The sequence below is a fragment of the Setaria viridis genome, chromosome 1 (genome assembly GCF_005286985.2).
Source record: "Setaria viridis chromosome 1, Setaria_viridis_v4.0, whole genome shotgun sequence".
In the NCBI taxonomy this organism is placed as follows: Eukaryota; Viridiplantae; Streptophyta; class Magnoliopsida; order Poales; family Poaceae; genus Setaria; species Setaria viridis.
The window spans coordinates 29,011,270-29,023,213 of record NC_048263.2 but is presented as its reverse complement, the minus strand read 5'-3'; positions in this window follow the sequence as shown (position 1 = coordinate 29,023,213).

Genomic DNA, 11,944 nt, shown 5'->3' with positions numbered 1-11,944 from the left:
GATTTGTCCTTGGCAAATCAGAGGTGTTGAACAAGACTCTAGTATAATTAACTCGACCAAAACTTTTGGTGAATGGCAGTGTTGAACAACATGGTCAGAATGCCAATCGGCGTCGCCTCTGCTCAACAGCATCTGGCACATCTCAAGCTAGCATCGTCTCATTCATCAGCACAAGCTAGCATATCATATCCCCTTCTGCCTTTCCTGTTGGAGATGGAGCAAAGCTATTACATCATGTTCAGCTATCAGCTCAAAAACACACAAGCGACTCCGATCCTCGCCCATCAATGGTGGGTGCACCGGTGAAGCGGTCGAGGTCGCCCGGTCGTTTTATCTATGTTAGCCGTCGCCAGTCTAACTCACAAGGTCACGAGAATTCCCATGTCTCCAAAACCTAAACTAAGCATGTACACTTACACACTATTCTTGTTCTCTCGTCTAGCAGAAAATGGGAATACACTGAAGCGAAAAGGATGCCTTGACCAGTTGGCCCTTGGGGAGGTAATAAGAGATTTGGCGTATATAAAGGCACGTGAGGAACAACCTCTGTCTTGAGGCTTACCATTGGTTAATGGAGGAGTAGGTGAAACTTTATCCAAAGTGCCAAAGACAAATAAATGGAGATGATTCTCCATTTATTTTTTTTTCTTAAAAGACTTTTACGGTGCACAATACAGTAGTATAATACTGATAGTATTCAGTGAAGTATTTTAGTATTCTCTTTAATTTTGTCGTATATCCTAGTAGTCTAGTACCCTAGGTCCATTTTCTCGACACATAAGCACTAACAAATCATCAAATGAATAATAATCACTTGTGGCTGAAGCGCACAATAACCACCCCTTATTGCACATGCATTAAACCTCAGCAACCACATGTGAAGCAAAACCTTACAAATAAACGCTCGCCTAGGCACCTAGCATGCGAGTAATTGTGAGTTAAAATAGACAGAAGTAGCTCTAGTTTTTTAGAGAGAATATCAATTAACAACTAAAGTCTGAGACGAATGCTTCATCTGGATTCTTCGAAACATGAACATCTGTAGTGTCCTTTCAAAATAAAAATTGCCATGATGTAGAGAAATTAAATTCAGCGGCAACGATGTGACGAGAAACGTGAAACAGGAGCTTGCATTGTGTCCGGGGGGGCTTATACGAAGGGTGTGCTACTACCACTGCTTTCCTTTCAAGTGTATACAAAGCATTTAGCAGCGTTCATACTCGTGTACGTACATTATATCCGGACGTGGCCCAAATGTCAAACGTAGTTGTGTTCCTTCCGTTCCAAATTGTAGATTGTTTTAGCTATTTTAGGTTCATAAATATTATTATGCATCTAAACATACACTATATCTAGATGTATAATAATATCTATAAATCTAGAAAAGCCAAAACAACCTACAATTTGGAACGGAGGGAGTAGTATGCAGGCGCATATATGATGTGGCATGGTCCAGAGCGCTGACTGAGTGTTGAATTGAAACCTCAACTTCCAACACTGACATTATTGATGAGACACAAAAGGAGGCTTAAATATATATTTTGCCATATGTGTTAGCATTCTGCATTTTGCTTAGCATCCGAACTGAATATTGACTTCATGGAACAAAGCCAAGAGACACCGTACCATACTTAGCAACCAAGAAAGGCTTATTTATTTTTGGATTAGAATATTATAATGATCATTAGCTCCAAACGAAAGATAATAAGTCAGCACCAAAGTTGAAATTTTACCCGCTTTACCGATTTATACTATTCGCTATGTCCTGGAAAATACCTACATTTATAGTTATGGTTTGTCCTAAGTATAGTCTGATATATTGTTTATCCTAACAAAATATATCTCAAAATTAAAAATGCTTGACTTAGGACAAACAAAAGATAAGTCAAGCATTTTATTGACCAACAATATCTCTAAAAAATAATTTATTTCAAATAGAAAAATATATTATAATATTTGATTTCATGATGAATTTGCGAACATCATTTTTACATTATCAGTTTTTTATGATCCTTTTGTTATTTATAGTCAAAGTTATAAATGTCTCCTTCCATAACAAAAGTTGATGCTTTAGTTGTTTCATAAGTAAAACTTCTTTAATCTTGGCTAATTTTTTATTAAACAAATATTAAGATCTACGATACAAAATAAATGCATTAGCAAATAAATGCATTATCAAGATATATTTTATGGTGGATTTAATTATACAAATTTGACATTGTAGGTGACAACGAATTTTAAAAATAAAAATTTAATCAAAGTTACAAAGTTGTACTTAGAACAAAACTAACCACCATACACTGGAGTAACAAAGAAAAGGCAATCGCTTTCCTATTCCTCCTGAAGTTTGCCATTATTATTTATCATACTCATCTTGTTTTTTTAAAAAAAGAAATGGAAAATATATGATCCCAGCCTCTGAACACACTCATCTCATCTTGTACCTCACTAGTCACGAACCACGTGTCATGGAAACCAAATTTGACAAAAGAACACCACCACCAGCTAGAATGGGATTAATGGGATTCGGTTTGCCTCTAAGCTAATTAAGATACTCCCTCTGTTTCAAACTGACATGATTTTTCTACGCACTTAGAGATAGGCTATGTCTTTTTTTTAATGTAATATAGGCTATGTCTAAATATATATCAAAATCCATTTATCTAGAAAAGGCAAATCAACCTACATGTTGAAGCAGGGTAGTACTTACTAATGTCGTGCTTGTTATGTGGACCCTGCAAAACTGGGTCGGAGCGACACGTTGAGGGATGGCAGCAGGTCGGAGCACTACTACACTACCCCAACATGGTCAAAATGTATTCATGGTGCCTTTCAAACCTTAGATTATGCTATGGCATATATATACTCTACTAGGAATATTACTCCTTAACAAAACTAAAAGGCATTGCATAAGAATGTCCAGCTCAATGAGGACAAGCAGCAAGAGGGATGTCAGTATATATAGAGAGGGCTAGAGGCACATGCATGACATTGACAATGACCTCTGCAGGCTCTAGCAGAAGGATATATATAGATACAAGATACTATCCTGTGAGACTATATGTATTGGCTGCTCTACTTGCCCATAAGTTGCCGCAAAATTAAATACTGTGTGAGTGGCTTCAAATATAAGGAGAGTCAATAGTCGACATCCTTTTAAAATATGGTATCTCGCCATGATATTGAGAATTAAATCAGCAACAACGATACATGCGGCTGCAGCCACTGCCACTACTACAGAATGTGCCATCACTACTGGTTTTGGATGGGTCGGCAGTGATGTGTCTTCACCGCCGGACCTCACGGCTGCGCGTGGGAGTACGCGGTTAGAGTGTAAAACTGGCGGTGATGATCCCCTTCACCGTCGGCTTGTAGTTCAAACTGGCGGTGAAGGTATCACCGCCAATGCCCATCACTGTCATCTCGTAATAAGGGCCGGTGGTGATAGTACAAAACTCTCTTCCTCCCCTCATCCTCCTCCTTCCACCCTACGCCCTCCTCTCCTTCCTCCATTGTTGCAGCCATTTTTCTTCCAATTGCTCAACAAAACTCTCATTTTTTAAGGATACACGTTAACATCTTATTTTGAGGTTGGTAACTAGCATTTCTTAAAATTCTTAGCTTCTTTCTTTGGCTAGTTTTTGAAATTTGGCATGAATTTGATGGAGAGGCTCTCTTGCTTCATTTTAGAGCTCATTTGTGGTGGAATTTCAATGGAGTGAGTCAAAATTTGAAGGTTGCTCATCACCACCTTGCTTGAAGGTTAGTATCTTGCTCATCACTCCATGTATGCTTAGTTAGATTGTTGCAAAATTGAGAAAATGTGATGGAGAGGCTCTTTCTTGACTCTAGGCTAATTTTGAGTAATTTTTTAATGGATGCTCCAAAAGTTTGAAGTTATCACAAAACCTCACATGATTTAAGTTTAGTAAATGTAGCCTATTTTAAATTTGGTACCTTCTATGCTTTGCCTAGTTAGATTTTTGCAAAATTATGAAAAATATGATGGAGAGGGCATTTCTTGTCTCTAGGGCATTTTTGAGGAATTTCTTCATGAATGCCACAAAAGTGTGAAGTTAGCGCAAAAACTCATGTGATTCAAGGTGTGTTTGAAAATTCTTTTGTAATTGGTAGTTTGTATGCTTATCCAAGTTATATTGTTCCAAAATTGAAAAGAATGTGATGGAGAGGTTCTTTCTTATCTCTTGGCCCTTTTAAGGAATTTCTTCATGGATGCCACATAACTGTGAAGTTAGCACAAAAACTCAAGTGATTTTCAGGTGTGTATGAAGCTTATTTTGTAATTGGTAGCTTGTATGGTTTACCTAGTACTCACTATTGCCAAACTGAGAAAATGTCATTGTTCATAGATGGATCGAGGATGGATGTACGGTTCAAAGGTGAGAGAGGTTTCATTCATCAACGGTGTTGATTCTTTTGTGAAGGCCGCCAAGGCGTACATCACAAACAATCCTCAGAATGATGGGTACGTATGTTGCCCATGCATTGATTGCAAAAATCAGAAGGAGTGGAGCAATGTCGAGCAGATCCACTGTCATTTGTTGCATAGGGGTTTCATGGGTAACTATCAGGTATGGAATATGCACGGTGAGGGTGGTGATAATGAATCTGAGGCAATGACCGTGTCCGAATCTGCCCAGGCTGCAGCCATGCATGGAAACACTAGTGAAACTTCTTATGAGCTGCCAGTGCCAGAAACGTCTGATGAGCTGCCCATGCTAGAAAGCATGCACGAGATATTAGCATTAGATGAACGGTTAGATTCCATAGACCGGATGCTACGTGATGCGGAGCCTGAATGCCTTGATGCAAGAAATATGAAGAAGCTCGAGCAGATGAGGAAGGATGCCAAGACACCACTATACTCGGGCTTTAGCATTTCAAAACTGGAAGTTGACCTGATGCTATTGGAGATGAAGTCAACCAACGGTTTGTCTAATAAAGGCTTTGATGATTTGTTAAATCTCCTGCAAAAGATGCTCCCAAGCCTGAATGAGTTGCCTAAGAACATATATCAGGCAAAGCAGATGATCTGCCCAATGGGCCTTGAAGGAGAAAAGATCCATGCGTGCCCCTAATGATTGCATGTGCTAGCTGGCAAACCACCAATGCTATATTGAGTAGACATGGTGGTATTGGATTCACTTACTAGTACTTGATCCTCAGGATCTTGCCCTTCCTCAAAGGTTATTACCATTGGGGGAATGTCTTCAGTAGTGAGAGGCTTCTTCACAGCATGCTTTCCAGCGACGGTCCTCTTCTTCCTTAGCAGCGGAGCCAGTGCAGCCTCAAGGTCATCTTCAGTTGTGCGCTTCGATGACCCAGAGGATGACCCACCAGCCTTGTCAAATGGTCGAGCCTTGAGCTCGAAGTCCTCCGCAGCCTCAGAGTCAGAGCTGCGGAAGGACTTGATTTCTTCTTCCCCCTTGTCCTCGGCTTCACCCCTCACACTTGCTACCGTATTGATGCGAGGAGCAGCTTCAATATCTTCTACTTCGGGAGGAGGAGGAGTAGAGCAGTACAAGTGTACGTCTTCCTGCATAGGCAGACAAGTCAGTACATCCAAATTTAAAAAATGAGTACTCGAGGGTTGCGGCCACAGATACTTACAGTTTTTGGTGGGTTGGTGGTGTATAATTCTCGAACAAGTGTAGGGATTTCACCCCATTCTTGAACAGGCACCCCAACTGCATCATGACCTCGTTCACACTGAGTTCTTCTGGAGACATCCTGGATGGGTCGTTGACACCTGAGTAGTCATAGCCCCAAGTGCACCACAGTTGCAGGGATTGAACTCACCACTTCATGAAGTAGAACGCTACCCCAACTCTTGTTAACCTCTCCTGCTTGAGCTTGGCTATCCTGTACAGGAGTTCGGGTAGCTGCAAGCAGTCTCCATGGCTTGGCTCGTCCGGCCACCTGTTGTTCCAAGTCGGGTGATGGCCTGTCAACTTCGGGAGTTTGGGATCGTGGTTGCCGATGTAGAGCCACTTCTCTTTCCATCCCGAATGTGAGTCAATGAGCTCATAATTCAAGTAGAGGCCTTTGAGCTTCTCCCTCATCTGAATTCCAGCCCCGCCAACTACTTAGGTGTGCTGCATCTTGGAATGTGGCTTCACACGGAAGAACTTCCAAAACAACTGGAAGTGGGGCTGGATCCCCAAGAAGGCTTCGCACAAATGCACAAAGATTGCGGCATGCAAAATGTTGTTGGGGTTCAAGTGGACTAGTTCCAATTTGTAATAATCTAGTAGGCTCCGGAAGAAATCTGATGTAGGTAAAGCCAGACCCCGCTCAATGAAATACGCGAAGATTACCGTTTCTTTCGAGTACTCCTCCATTGGCTAGGGGTTGCTGAAGGTAGGTCTCCAGTTGATGACATCTTTTCCTTGGAGAAGATTGGCTACCACTAGCGCCTTAATGTCTTCCTCCTTCAGTGACGATCGCTTCCAGGCACACGCAAGAGTTGGCAGCGCAGTTTGGTTCGTGCCGCGCCTGCCGCCACTCGCCCTGCGCCTGCCCTTGATGTAGCGGACGAGACAGGCTGGTGATGGATGAAATGGATGCGGGACGGCGAGGGGAAGCTGATGGTGCGAGGAATTGAACAGAGGCGGTCGGGATATGGCGGATTTGGCCAGCGGCGAGCTCTGCTCAAAGGAGCGATGGAGCTCTGTTTTGGAGGTAGAGGGGGGCTCTGTTCTGGAGGTAGGTCCAATTATGATAACGTGGCAAATATTGGAGGCAGTTATTGGTATTCTGCTGTGGGTTGATATGTTTTTAGGAAAAGAAAATTTTAGCATAGCCCCAATACATCGTTTTGGGAAGAATTTTTTGGGGAACTCTTGGAGTTGCTCTAATACTTAAAAAAACCCGAAAGTAACCCCTAAAATTTTCATCTATATTACCTACATATACTATTATTATAAATAACATGAGGTAACCCTAAATTTGAATCCAAACCTTCGGAATATACGCCAATATATGATTATAAGTGATCTATTTCTTACACTATTGGTACATGATATAATAATTAGGGTATATACACATGATGTGTGTCACCATTTATAAAGACATAGATGAACTAATGAGAACAATCTATGTTAAAATTATTACTCAAACTTAGGGTCATTAAACAAATTCAAGCGTATACCTACGATGCAAAGTGAAAAAGTTAAAGATTATAAATGTGGATGAAAATATTATAGAGTAGTTACTAACTAAAATCTATCACAATCGGATAAAGATAATAAATATATCTATATAAGTGTTGTGTTTGAATATTTAGCAAACGAGAGGTAGCTCAAGGTAATAGTTTTGTAGCAATATTCTCTTATTTTTTACATTGGAGACTCCGCATTAATTCTCACGAGACACACTAGAAAAAACATAAATCCTAGAAATTCTCACAAAATCAGAAACATCAAACATCAATCATGTAAACTATAATAATCATAGTCATTGGTCTATTATATTTTTAAAAAGTTTACCCACAACTATTCTACAATAAACCCTAAACCTATATTTAAAATACTGAGCTCTGCATTATAATTAAATAATCTAAAGTAACTCCATAATCTTCATTCAATTTTCTCATGCATATCATTATAAAGCATAACTTATAATGTCATTCTAAATTTGTATCTAAGTTACCAATGTATGTCATTATTAAAAATAATCTATAGTAAACACCCAAATCTTAATCTAATTATCTTCATATGCATCATACAAAAATGTTCAAAAGTAAACTAATGTATGGTTGTAAATTATCTATTTATATCATTGTTAATATAGAAATATTAAGTTAAGGTATATACGCATGATGAGTGTCACCATGTAGACCATTTCTACATGTATGTGAGGAAGTAATGAAAAGTATTGATTTTTATGCTAAACATAATATATGGGGGACGATACAAAGAAAAAGTTTATAGAGTAATACTAATTAAAAACCAATCGCAACTGAACAAAGATAAGTAGATATCTATATGAGTATTATGTTGAAGTATTGAAAAATGAGAGAGTGGTAGGCAAACAATTTTGATTATTAGCTAAGAGTAGAATTTCTAAATAATTTTTAAATACAATAGCTTTTAAAAACATTAGCCCATGCTGGAACACGGGTTGATGGACTAGTAGATCTAATAACTATGACGATGAGAGTCTACTCGATTGATGGCTACATGTTCCAAGTTTTTTGAAAGTTTCTAACATTTACCTATTTCTTTATTAGCGCGTCTCCTGATTAACGTGGAAACCTTCAACTAGTATACAAAGATTAAGATATGATAACAGATGAGTATCATATCGAAACTGATGCTGCTGGTAAGCTATATATATAATTAAGCCGACGGGCTGTCTCGTTCAGGGTGATGATCGAGCGGTGTACGACTGATGAGCAGGATCGGTGATGGATGCACCGTCACCAACACCTGAATGCACTAGTGGCCAACTACTGGCCATGAACTAGGAAACCAACCCTGGCCGTTTAGGTAGACTAGCATAGCATATATCATCATCCTGCGGGAAGGAACGCCAGTTGGGCTCCAAGTCAAAAGCTACAGGAGCCTACACACCAATTAAAGCGAAAGAAGCGACAGCCAAGCTCCACGAATGATTAGGCAATCAGCACCCGGCGCTGATAGAGGGGGGTTGGCGCGTCGCGTTTGGCTATGCTTCGTGTCATGTTTATTTGTGGCTCATTATAAAAGAATGATGCACATACATATTTATTCATTCGACTAACATAGTGATTGTTGGAGGGCATCGTATCATGTTCCAATGATCTGTTGGATAAGAGTCTAATAAGTCAATATATATATAGCAAATCTCAGGCCGGTTGCACCGTCCAAATGAGATATACATGTTGAAACTCCACACTAGTTGTATGTGTGTGTATTGTACTCTCCGTTTCAAATTGTAGGACATTTTAACTTTTCTAGATCATAATTTTTGCTATGTATATAGATATAAAAAATTATGTATCTAGAAAAATCAAAACAACCTACAATTTAAGATAGGAGTATATATGTTCATCCTTGTACGAATTAAATCATAGTACAATAAAAGATGATGTCTCAATAACAAGATAAGATTTCCGTAACGAGGCTCACACTGCCCTAGCTCCCGCTCCTACTTGGACCAATCAGCCTCCTCCACCTCTCGAGCCAGTGGCGCCACCGCCCCCACCCGCCACGTATGCTGGACCGGCTTGCCGCCGCCAACTTTCTAATCTAAGGCTGCCGATGAGATCCCCACCCCTTAAAATCGGGAACTCCTGACCTCGTCAGAGCTTGCCGAACCTCCACCGTAGCTCATCTCATCGGAGAGGGAGAAGATGGGTTAAATAGGAGGAACAGGAAATTCTAGCGTCAGATGTCTTCAAAATACTTTGGTTCGGTTCAGTGCATGGCGGTGTAGAGGTTGGGTCCTGGGTGTACTATTGTTCAGTACGCACACAAGTGCTCCTCCTGCGCACCACGCAACAGTGTACCCAACAAATCTGGATACTTTCATTCATGGCGGCAGATCCGCTGGCGCCCTGATGCACGCGTCCCGAGGAGGGAGGGCACATGCATGTGGCAGCGCGACGACGACTAGTGTTCCGGGCTCCTACTACGCCGCCGCGTGAACGGCCGCAAATTAAGTGATGTGCTCAGGCCGATCAGGGCAAATTTATTACAACGAATTTACTACGAGATGAACAGATCCCAGATTTGCTGTAAAAACGGAGCACGTGCTGCTAGTTTCACCTCACAGTGGCAGTTGTCGCCGGCCAGTGGGCAGTTGAGTGTGAAAAGCTGCCGTTTCTAGTGTAGGGGCGGTCGGTGCAAAGCGGCCACGGTCCCCCAGGAAAAGGCGGAGTTGGAAGAGAACTCGAGTGAGGCAAACTGGCAAAGGTTGCTTCCTTCCATGTGGGCACCACGTAGCTAGTGCATCCATGGAACGATTCACTTCACGCCTCCCCTTTTTTGACGGGGGAAAGGCATGCGGCAACAGCCAGCCCCACCACCGCACTAGATTGACATCACCAAGCACAGCGAAAAAAAAACACATCATGAGTTAAAAAAAGAGCGGTAATCACGAAGGACGTCCGACGCGGAAAATAAAAATGCAATGCGGAAAATAAAAATCGGACGCCGCCACGGTTGGGGAAAGTGCCTCGCCCCTTTACTACCGGTTGTGCAACCGGTATTGCTACATCGATACTAAAGGAGGGACATTTAGTACCGGGTCAAATAACCAGTACTAAAGGGGTATTAAAAAATAAAAAAAAAATCCTCCAACCGGAGCTCTGGCTGCACCCGCCGTCCGCTCGAGCGCCGGAGCCCCGCCGGTAATGCTTGGACGTCCGATGCGGAAACTAAAAATCATACGCCACAGTCCATGGAACCAAGTCAAACTTTCCTACATCCTTATCCTCTCGTATTCCTTTCTTCTTCCACCGCGCAAGCTCTCTCTCTCGCACGCAAGCACCCAACCACATGAGCTCATGCTTGAACCCGGCCGTCCACACATGGCACGTGGCGGCGGCGAGCTTGTTAGACGCCTCCACTACCATGCCCTCCGCGCGATGGGCCCAGGCGCGCATGGGCCCCACGGGTTGTCCACCACAAGCACCCGCGTCATGATGTCCCAAGCGCCTCGGCGAGCAGCCCGCCGGCGCGGTTGCAGCAACCGGGCGCCTCCCGACCGCCACCTCCTCCACCATCTCTCTATCTCTCTCTCTACGATGGCCGATTGGGGCGACCTCCGTACGAGCAAAATCATCAATGACGAGTGCAGAGGCGCACGAGTTGGAGCATTGGTAGGTATGTATGTTGCATGTGTTTCTTGGAATTGTTTCAACAATAATTTTCTCATGTTGCATGCGCTTTTCCGATATTGCAACATATTTGCATATTTGAAACTGTTGTTTTTGATGTTTCAATAATTGATTGTCAATGTGACACCTGAATTTGAGATGTTGCAACATTTTTCATCTGTTTTTGGTTTGATTGGCCCTTTTTTTGAAGAGATAATCTTGCACCTAATTAGGGCAGCCTCTTCAATCCGTTTTAGCTTGCTGGCACGCTATCCTCAGGCGGCGCGATGTTCTCCTATGGATCCGCTGCCCTGCGTAGGTTGAGACGGATGCAGCCTTAGCGGTAATGTTGGGTGTAATAATAGCAAATGTTGCAGCGGTAGTTTTTTTTTGTTGTAGCGTCCGACGCTAGCGTTCGGATCGGACGATCGGGCGCTAGCAGCTCCGAAGAGAGAGGCACTCATCAGATCAGAAGAAGGAGAAGACAGGTGGAGGAGGAAGAAAGGAATGAAAGGAGTCGGCCCACCCATCCGCCACAGACGGTGCGGGGCCCGCCGACGCGAGCAACGTTCCGTCCACCACTACGTGTACTCTCCCGTACCACGCTGCACCACATCAGCACCACGGGAAGGAGAGACGAAACATACGCATCGGATGATTAACTAATCATTAATAATGGTTTGTTCAGTTCCATGACGAGCACGCCTGCCGTAACCACCACTCTAATCACCCGTGATCGTCAAGCTAAAACGCGCACGGCGAAGGCAAAATCAGGTGACGAGAGATAAGACCCGTGCTGTCGCCGTTGATGTCGCAAAGCAGTGTACTGAGTGCGTTTGGCTCCTGGACGAAGTAGGATGGGACGATCATATCCCAATTTCGTGGGATGGGCCGTCCTAGTTTTGTGAGATGGGACGTCCCGTTTAGTGCTTGATTAAAATAGGATGGGACGGTCCCGTTTAGTATTTGGTTGAAGAGGTTAAGGTGGCTGATATGGATGATATTTTTTACACCGTTAGTTATACTATTTTATGGATCCCAAGATCCCACCTATCATTCTATATACATTTCTTTTATTTTTTCTTTCTTTCCCCTATCTTCTCCCGTCGGCATTCCACTACT